This window comes from Triticum urartu, chromosome 6A, assembly GCF_056163025.1.
Source record: "Triticum urartu cultivar PI428250 chromosome 6A, HENAU_Tu73, whole genome shotgun sequence".
Lineage (NCBI taxonomy): Eukaryota > Viridiplantae > Streptophyta > Magnoliopsida > Poales > Poaceae > Triticum > Triticum urartu.
In genome coordinates this window covers 153601578-153610750 of record NC_141878.1, presented here as the reverse complement: position 1 = coordinate 153610750, position 9173 = coordinate 153601578, and the positions used below count along the sequence as shown (strand labels likewise).

General features: G+C 47.8%; 1 long non-coding RNA gene across 7 annotated transcripts; it reads left to right on the top strand.

The window, feature by feature from the left end:
• Window positions 1-4567: 4567 nt before the first annotated feature.
• LOC125517440 (uncharacterized) lies at window positions 4568-7478 on the top strand. Of its 7 annotated transcripts, XR_007287604.2 has the most exons (4): window positions 4568-5082; window positions 5171-5424; window positions 5974-6083; window positions 6972-7478. It is a non-coding gene; the product is annotated as an uncharacterized LOC125517440 (long non-coding RNA). The 7 variants fall into 7 exon arrangements; XR_015607719.1 differs by having other exon boundaries at window positions 5171-5302; window positions 5386-7478; XR_007287603.2 differs by having other exon boundaries at window positions 5974-7478.
• The last annotated feature ends 1695 nt before the right edge of the window (window positions 7479-9173 follow it).

Here is a 9173-nt window from a genome sequence, read left to right as displayed (position 1 = left end):
ATGGCATTTGCCGAGAACACATACATTAAGTTCCCCTGGTCGTCGACAACAAAATCATAGAAAAAAGCTGGATTGACTTCTTGCTTTCTAGATAGCTGAGCGACAAACATTTGAGCATCAGCGTTCCTGATTTTAAGCATGAGATCACGGTAGTAATTTTGCAGGTCCCTCTTCCTGCATCCAGCATACAGAAAACCACCTTCGCTGACTTGAAGGAGCCTGTATGCCTGGCTTGTACCTATGATTGCTTTGTGACATGTGTATAGTGTATTTTTAGCCCTCTCAGTAACTCTACGATTTGATCTGATCAAGTGGCGTTTATCAGGGGATACAAGGCCATGACTATGGTGCTCAACCCATGATTGTATCTTGTACGTGTTGTCGTCACACAACTTGACAAAGATATGTGCATCACAACCACATCGTGTAGTTGTATTCTTACGATTTTTCTTTCATGGGTTTGATGGGTCTTTAATCTCCTTTCTCTTTTCAGCCCTGAATCCTTCCCTATTACACATGAAGCGCTTTGTCCGAACCACATCATTATCCAACAATTTTTGCTGTCCAACACGAACTCCAAAACCCACATGATGTGCATAGGACTTGTAGAACTTCTCGACAGCCTGAAGCCCTTCAAATGTCATTCCTACTTTAGGCTTCAAATTTTCCTCGCATCTTGGCGTAAAAGACGAGCACTGCAACATAAATCATGAATCACAGCTATCATCATCATGCAGAACTCTCTGAACTAATAAGCCACATGGTCAAGGATAATTTATTAAACTCACAAATAGTGGAATGCTTTCTTTCTTTCTTGACGTAGTGAATTCCCCCTCATTCATTTGAGTTTGCAAGCCTTTTCCTGATTCTCTAGCTGCACATGCATCAACGTGGCTAGTCTCTAGACAAGTACGTATACACAAATAATAAGAGTCCTACACAGCAAGGTTAGCTTTTACCCATGTTACCTGAAACTCCATGCACCATACTGAAGTTCGGTCCGTATTCAGCAGCAGTAGTATTTTCAACAGCCGTAACAGGGCAAGTGAGATGGGCCTCACGATTGCTAGATGCAGAGGCATATGGAGGGTCACCGCCTGAATTATGGATCACCGACGATGCATATTGAACATCCATAACAGCAGAAGCCGCCATGATGATTGGCTGCGGTGTATCATGTGACGATGATTTTTCCACCATGCTGCCGATGGGGAGTTCGGAGTTGCATCCCGTGGTGCCTGAGATCGTGACGGCGGATGAATTCCGCAGTGGTGATTGTCTCTGCAGATGCATATGCCGTCGCGGTCGTGCCCGTCGTTCGGATGTAGGCGGCAGCCGTGATTAGGGATTGAGAGGGAGACGGGCGGGGAGTACGTAAGTGGGAGGTGTGCTTTAGCTGAGGGGGTTATTGGAAAATTAGCTGACTTAACTATGAGCACGGCGGGCGTGTTTATGCAACTTTGTGTTGCTTTTGATCCCACGCGTGGGATGTTGATCTGAATAGCACAAAACTACCACTTTTTATGTTATGGTTTCAAAAAAACTATCAAAAATTTATTTGTGACTGATACCTATCACTTTTGGCGTCGACCGTCTCAAAAAACCCAAATCGCCGAGTGCTTTGCAATTGATCGCGATTATGACAGTTGGGGCCCACTTCTAAACAAACCGTTTGTTTGACCATTTAGTTTGACCGTTAACTGACATGTGGGACCCACATGACAGTGTTTGTAAATATTTTATAAATGCAATTTGGTCCCTGCAAATATTTCAAAAAAGCAATCAGGCCCCTACAATGGCCGTCTTCCAGATCAGGCTCCTCCGGTCGTGCTTGTCGCTGTTGCAGCTGGGGCTGCGAGCAGCCGCGGCGGGAGCATCTCGGCGGCCAGCTCCTGTCCGTGATGCAGGCGGCCGCGGCAGGAGCATCTCGACGGCCAACTCTTGTTTGTGCTGCGGGCGGCCGCATCCAGCAGCCCCCACCCCGCCGGTGAACCCCTTCTGCTCCGGCGTCGCGTCCATGGTCATCATCGGGGGCAATTGCGTCGGAGAAAGCAGGGTGAAGGAGGAGCTCGGAGGATCCGCACATGCGGCCGAGGTCGCCGGCTCTCCATCCACAGGCCACGCGCAGGGGTCTGGCGGTGTGGATGGCGGCGGAGGTGGCTGCCGCTGCCGGGGCTCCTTGGGTGGCTGTCTGGACCGCCGTGTCCAGGAGCTCGCTGCCTCAGGGACTCCATGGACGCCGGCAAGATGGGCATGCGAGGGGAGGGGAGCGGGTCGCCGACGAGGTGTGCGCGCGAGGGGAGGTGAGCGGGTCCGGCGGGGTGGGCGTGCAAGGGGAGGGAGCGGGTCGCCGGTGGGGTGGGCGCGCGAAGGAAGGGGACATGGTCACCGGCGGGGTTGAAGATAAGATATAGAGAGAAAGAGAGTACATGCGGGGGAGGAGAGAAGGAAAGAGAAGAAGAAAAAAGAAGCTGACATGTGGGTCCCACATGTCAGTTAACGGTCAAACTAAACAGTCACAAACGGTTTGTTTAGGAGCGGGCCCAACTATCATAATCACGATCAATTGCAAAGGGCAGCGATCTGCGCCGGTGCGCCGGCCCAACTGTTGGGCCGGTCAAGGCCGAGCCGTCCGATGCAGATGGTGAAGGCCGTCAGATCTGCGCACGCGAGGCTCCACCAAACCAAACATTGCAGCAACCGTTCGACCCAAATCGGAACCGTCGCCGTTGAAGCTCGCCGTCGTCACCGTTGAAGCTCACTGCCGTAGTTGTTCGCAGCCTTGCCGTCGCGCCGCCTGCGCTCGTCCTCACCCTCGTGCTCGCCGGCAACCTCCGCTCGCCGCCGCATCCTTGGTCGCACGCGCCCGTCCTTGGTCTCATGCTCTGCATAGGATCCTTGGCCGCCCGCGCATACCTCCATGGCAACTCCAGTGGAGATGGCCGCAGCACCTCCGTTGTCAAGCTCGCGCTGTACCACGTCCTCAATTTGCTGGCCACAAAAACAAAATCACGAGTCTTAGCAAAAATTATGCCCCTCATGGATGTAGCAGAATAAAACGCCGGTGGTAGCAAAAACGTACGACGGTTGCAGCAATTCAGCGTCGCCGCCGTTGCGGGTCGCGACTCCGCCATGATGGATGTAGCAAAACTCCTTGCTGGTAGTAGCACAATCTGAGGACGGTTGCAACAAAAAAAGTCACCGTCGTAGTAGGTGGCAGCTCCGCCCATGATGGATGTAGCAAAATCCGTCGCTGGTTGTAGCAAAAAATGGCGACGGTTGCAGCAAAAAACTCTTCCAGCAAAAGTTCTTGTCATCAGTTGCCTCATTTATTTTGCTTCTCAGTCGCCGCCGTTAACTTGGAAAAGAGGGTTGAAACTTTTCAATCCAATGGATGAAACTTCCCAAAACAATGGTTGTAGCTTTTTATTTTTATTTTGTAGTGGTAGGATGAAACTACTCTTTCGCCGGTTGAAGCTTTCATATGAATGAATGTAGCTACTCTTTCGCCGGTTGAAGCTTTTTTCATAGTCGGTTGAAGCTTTTTTTGCAGCTGCTTTCAGCTTTTCCATGAGGGTTGAAGCTTTTCTGTCATGTCTGTTGAAGCTTTTTTCTCCATCGGTTGTAACTTATACTAGGCCGGTTGAAGCTTTTTTCCATGTCTGTTTGCATGAATTCGTCGTTGTTGCCGTCGCAGGTCGCGGTCTCCCCCACATATGATGGATGTAGCAAAAATCCCGCCCATAATAGCAAAATCTTAGGACGGTTGCAACAAAAAAGCCACCGCCCTAGTAGGTCGCAGACCCGTCGTGATGAATGTAGCAAATCTGACACCCGTAGTAGCAAAAAAAGATGACGGTTGCAGCTTCTGGCTCAGCTGGTTGTAGTTTTCAGGGGGGAGGTCGTCGTTGGAGTGGATCTAGATGGATGGACGGAGTGCGCCATGAGGATGAGGGGGTAGGTGACACATGCCATGGCGCGTCTTCTCCAGCACCGATGGGGCCGTCCCATGTCGTCGGCCAAGGTCGTTGCAGCTCCGGCAACCCCGCGGTTGTAGCATCCGCCAGCGTCGTTCCAGCATCCTGTCGCTGCTGGTCTCCAGGATCGTGTCGCCGTCAGTCTTCAGCACCCCGTCGCAGGACGCCATGGCCGTCGGTTGGTGGCGTCGTCGCCAAGGCTTGGATTGGATTGAGAAAGGATAGAGCCAGGCGTGAGGAACAAATGGATGGGAACGAGTGCGTCGCATGAAGCTATTTGCACGGGGCCTCTATGTTAGTGTGTTGCGTGACGAAGTGGCCGGCCGAAGTTTCGGCCGGCGCAGCGTTTTAAAACGTTTCCCAATTGCAAAGCACTTGGCAATTTAGGTTTTTTGAGACAGCCGATGCCAAAAGTGATAGGTATCAGTCACAAACAAAATTTCGGTAGTTTTTTGGAACCATAACGCGAAAAGTGGTAGTTTTATGCTATTTACTTGAAATCGATGGATACATGGATGCACGACCTGTCCCAGATGCCCTAGATACGACGCCTATATATACATAGAAAGTCTATTAGGGACCCCAGGTTAGGGATAAGTAATTCATCACCCTAGTCGATCGACCTAGACGGAGGTTGGGCTAAACCGAACCAAGACACCGTCGCACCGCTGTAAATTTCTACTGGCACCGATGTAATTTTACTTTTCCTCCTGACCGCTGTAATTTTACTTTTCGCTTGATAGTTAGCTGATCGTGGGGATTGGGAGATACCCCGTTCCCCATCCTATTCTATACGAGCGGTTTCTGGAGTCTGGATAGCGCGCGGCGAACGTTAACGGGAGGTCCTCGGCGGCAAATCTTCAGCGGTGCTCGTCGATACTGCTCGGTGTTGGCGGCCCGCCTCCCGTTCTATTCCAATCAGGCGATGCAGTGAGGGGCTGCTCATGGGATCAACAGTGCGGTGGTCGGCGGGCAGGCGGGGCGGCATGGTGCTCAACGGCTGGTGTCGATGTTGGGCGGCCCTCGTATATATGGTGGTCGCGGTGGCTCTACCGTGAATGGATGCGGCGGCTCTGCGGTAAATGTGTTGAGGTGGTGCTAGAAGGTACTGAGTCCAACATTTTCTATTTTTATTTTTAAGATTTTTTTTCGATTTTCAGGCTGATTGAGTGTTTGGGGTTGTCTGCCTGAAGCTGCAGTAGTTTAGGAAGAAGATGGAGAAGAAGTATCCTGGGAAGTAGGCAGAAGCTGACACGGACGAGGGGGCACGTGTGCCATCTCCTAGATGTGGAGAGCGGCAACAGCCATATAGCACCCCATTTGAGGTGAACTTTGTGTTTCAGATACCTTTCTGAGTGTGGTGCGTGGAGTTGAGCGAGTCATTGGTGTGTGTAATACTCATCCACAGGAAGCCGCAAGGTTGCAGGTGGGGAGCTCATGGGAGGATGTGAGAAACCCTGATCCCAGTTCCAATATATTTACACTTCTTTTATGTCTGTGTTCTTCCCAAATTTTCTGTTTTTCTGAAGCAATAAGGGAAGGGGGTATCCAACCTGAAAAGGAATTTCATTAATTAAGGACCAGGGTTACAACTCTTAGGGAACTGGTTCTTTCCAAATTGCTAAATCGGTGTTCGATTTCTGTCGAATAGGTAGTATGGAGAGATCATGAGACGAAATGTCATACCTGGTATATGCGCGCTCGTGTTTGCATGGTATACTTTTTTTTATTGTTTTATATTAGACATGCAATGTTTTTGGAAGCTCTGGTTGTGTTACTGTTTTTTAAGTTCATGCTGGGAGAGTATGAATATTGATAATAGTCGTGATTCTAGTCGGAGTAATGCAAATGTCATACAGTTTCTTCAGGCTTACACCGTATAACCAATTGAAGCATGGAACTGATGTTATCACCTTGTTTCAGTCCCATGTACTTCTAAGTGACAGCTGAGAACACTGCATTTCATTAATCATTTTCTTTTTCACACAATTTTCAGAAGCTAACTCAAGTAGTTAGACAAGTGCATAAGAATTGCCATGGTAGGCCGGTGCGTCCTCTGATTGCTCTGCATGTGATGCCTGCTTGCGACATGAACAACAACCTCAGGTACACCTCAGTCAGGATCAGAGGAAAATAAAGCTATTTCTTTCGTGCCATTTGGAGATGGGTATTAGTTTACCAGCGGTCAAGAAAACGGCACCACATGATCCTATATAGAATGTACTGCCTACTGAAACAATGGGAAAATGAGACATGCATTGAAACAAAAATAACTGACTGGAGTTTAGGCTAGCAAAAAATCTGTACGTACAGTTCTCTACATGAGTAACATTGATTATTTCGAGAAAAGCAACCAGCTATTATATCTTCATCCGACTGCATGAGTAACATTGATTATTTATCTGAATCCAGAGTAGTCAATTTTTTCTCGTTTGATGCTGTTCGGCTTGGTTAGTACCAATTTCCAGTTAGATTTATTTCCATTGCAAAGAGGTGAATTCTGATCCTCTTCAGGGCGTCAATCTTTGCTGGGTTTTATTTTCGGTACTTTTTGTTTCATTACAGTGCAATGAGGAACTTGGAGGTTAGTTGCGCCCATTTTATAAATCAACACGCATGAATCTTGATTATGTATGAGATTATTCTGAGATATTGCCAACATTTTTTATGTTTTGGAGAATGAATTTATCTCTTGTGATAAACTGAGGAGGGTGAAGGCTATGGTTGTCTGTGCAGACTGTGAGATGAATATCTCTACAGCTAGCAATTGCTTCTTTTATATGGTTGGCCGGTGTGCTGCTTCCGTGGTCTTGTTGGAAGGGCATAGGGGTCCCCTAGTTGCTGCGGCGTGTCGGGGGTGGCATGAGCCCGATACTCCTTGTAGACTAGGTGTCGCTCCTAAGTATTGTCTCGGCTATCTCCGTTGCTTTGCTTATTGTCTGCAGCATCCTCTGTGCATTTTCTCGTCCTTGAGTGTGATGTGTTGTTCAACAGGTGAAGTTTCTACCTCCATGAGCTCGGCTTAGCACAGTGGCGATGGTCATTTTGTATTCCGGTTGGTCTCAGCGGTTGTTTTCACCTTAGGTCTCGAGGGAGCGTCTCCATCTTCCAATGGATTGTTGCCTCCCGTGCCAAGGCGAGGGGGCAGGGAGTGCCCTCCGGAGATGGATGAGGTCACAACTAATTTTCTCTTGTGCCCATGGTGATGTCGAGGACGCTTCCTCTCCTGCTGGTTGTTCATCGTTCCCAAGGCTCTGCTTTTGCTGCTGATTACTGTCTTGTTCATCGAGAAGGGCTTCATCTACTTTAAGCTGGAAATGTGCCTTAGTTGTTTATCTTAGCTTGTTGCTTTTGTTGTAACTTGTGAGTGGTTTGCTGAACCCCTTGTATCTTTTGTAGTTTTCTTTTCTTTGTTTGTTGGTGTTTTCTTAGAGATGTTGGTGGTTATTGTAATTCTAGCCGGCTGGTCGCTTTGTTAATTCAAAGTTGGGTTAAGTTCGAGTCTTTTTTTTAAAGCTCAGCTATTTCTATGTCCTTGATCCTCTGATGAGGTAGAGTATTGAGATCAGATTGAGTCAACCACAAATGACATCGATGAGATGGCCTTCAGGCTTCACTGTCGTGTAACGGAAATAATATTACAAAATAGTTTGGAATATGCCGCATAAATTATTACATTTGCCTATCATTTTACAAGTAAGTCATACGTTGACATGACATTCAGTTACTGGACCATACACGTTGAAGATACTCTTTTATTATGGAACGTTGAAGATACTCTTGTTTACGTCTACTGCCAAATTTCTTACGTTCGGATCTCAACTGAATTAGTAGAACGTGTTTCTCGTGTCACAAAATAAAATACAAGTAGGACGTGTTTCTCAACTGAATTAATAGAACTTGTTTCTTTACCGTCAAAGTAAATTTAGAACCTGAGTAAGCTGGAAAGCCTCTTTCTAGCCGCCGCCTCCTCCTCCAAGAAAAGCCAGGGTTCGTGCCTCTCGCCGGCTCCGCCGCAGGTCCGCTTCGTCTCCGGTGGCCTTAGGGCCATGGGGGCATGGTGGATCCTGGCAAGGGTTGGTGGGAGGGCTCCGTTGTTAGTCGTTCCTTCAAAATTTGTTAGGGTTTGTGTCCTACTTAGGAAGACGAGACGGCGGTGGCTCCCTGAAGATGAAATAAAGGTCTCCCCGTCTAGTCCCCATTTCGGTGGTGCGTCTAGCATCGTTGGTGGGCGTGTGGAGGTGTGTCTCCGGCGGATCTATCCTCGGTGGATTTGCTCGGATCTGGTTGTGGTTCGTTTATGTTCGTGTGTCTTCAGGTTGGATCCTTTCGATCTACGTTATTCTTCATCAGCGATGGTTGCTGTTCTGGTGCGTTGGTCCTACGAGGCGTTAGCATGACGACTTTCCGACTGTCTACTACAACAAGTTGTGGCCGACTCCGGCGAGGGAGGGGTGATGACGGCGGCGCACCTTCGGCACGTTTCAGTGATTTTAGTCGTCGCTAGGTGGTCTATGGATCTGGATGTAATTTTTATTATTTTTAGTGTTCGTTGTACTGCTGTGATAGAAGATGAATAGATTGAAAGTTTTCTCGAAAAAAAGTAAATTTAGAACCTCTTATTTGTTGGAAATATGCCCTAGAGGCAATAATAAAAGCATTATTATTATATTTCCTTGTTCATGATAATTGTCTTTATTCATGCTATAATTGTGTTATCCGGAAATCGTAATACATGTGTGAATAACAGACACCAACATGTCCCTAGTAAGCCTCTAGTTGACTAGCTCGTTGATCAACAGATAGTCATGGTTTCCTGACTATGGACATTGGATGTCATTGATAACGAGATCACATCATTAGGAGAATGATGTGATGGACAAGACCCAATCCTAAACATAGCACAAGATCGTATAGTTCGTTTGCTAGAGTTTTCCAATGTCAAAGTATCTTTTCCTTAGACCATGAGATCGTGTAACTCCCGGATACCGTAGGAGTGCTTTGGGTATACCAAACGTCACAACGTAACTGGGTGACTATAAAGGTAGACTACGGGTATCTCCGAAAGTGTCTGTTGGGTTGACATGAATCAAGACTGGGATTTGTCACTCCGTATGACGGAGAGGTATCGCTGGGCCCACTCGGTAATGCATCATCATATTGAGCTCAAAGTGACCAAGTGTCTGGTCACGGGAT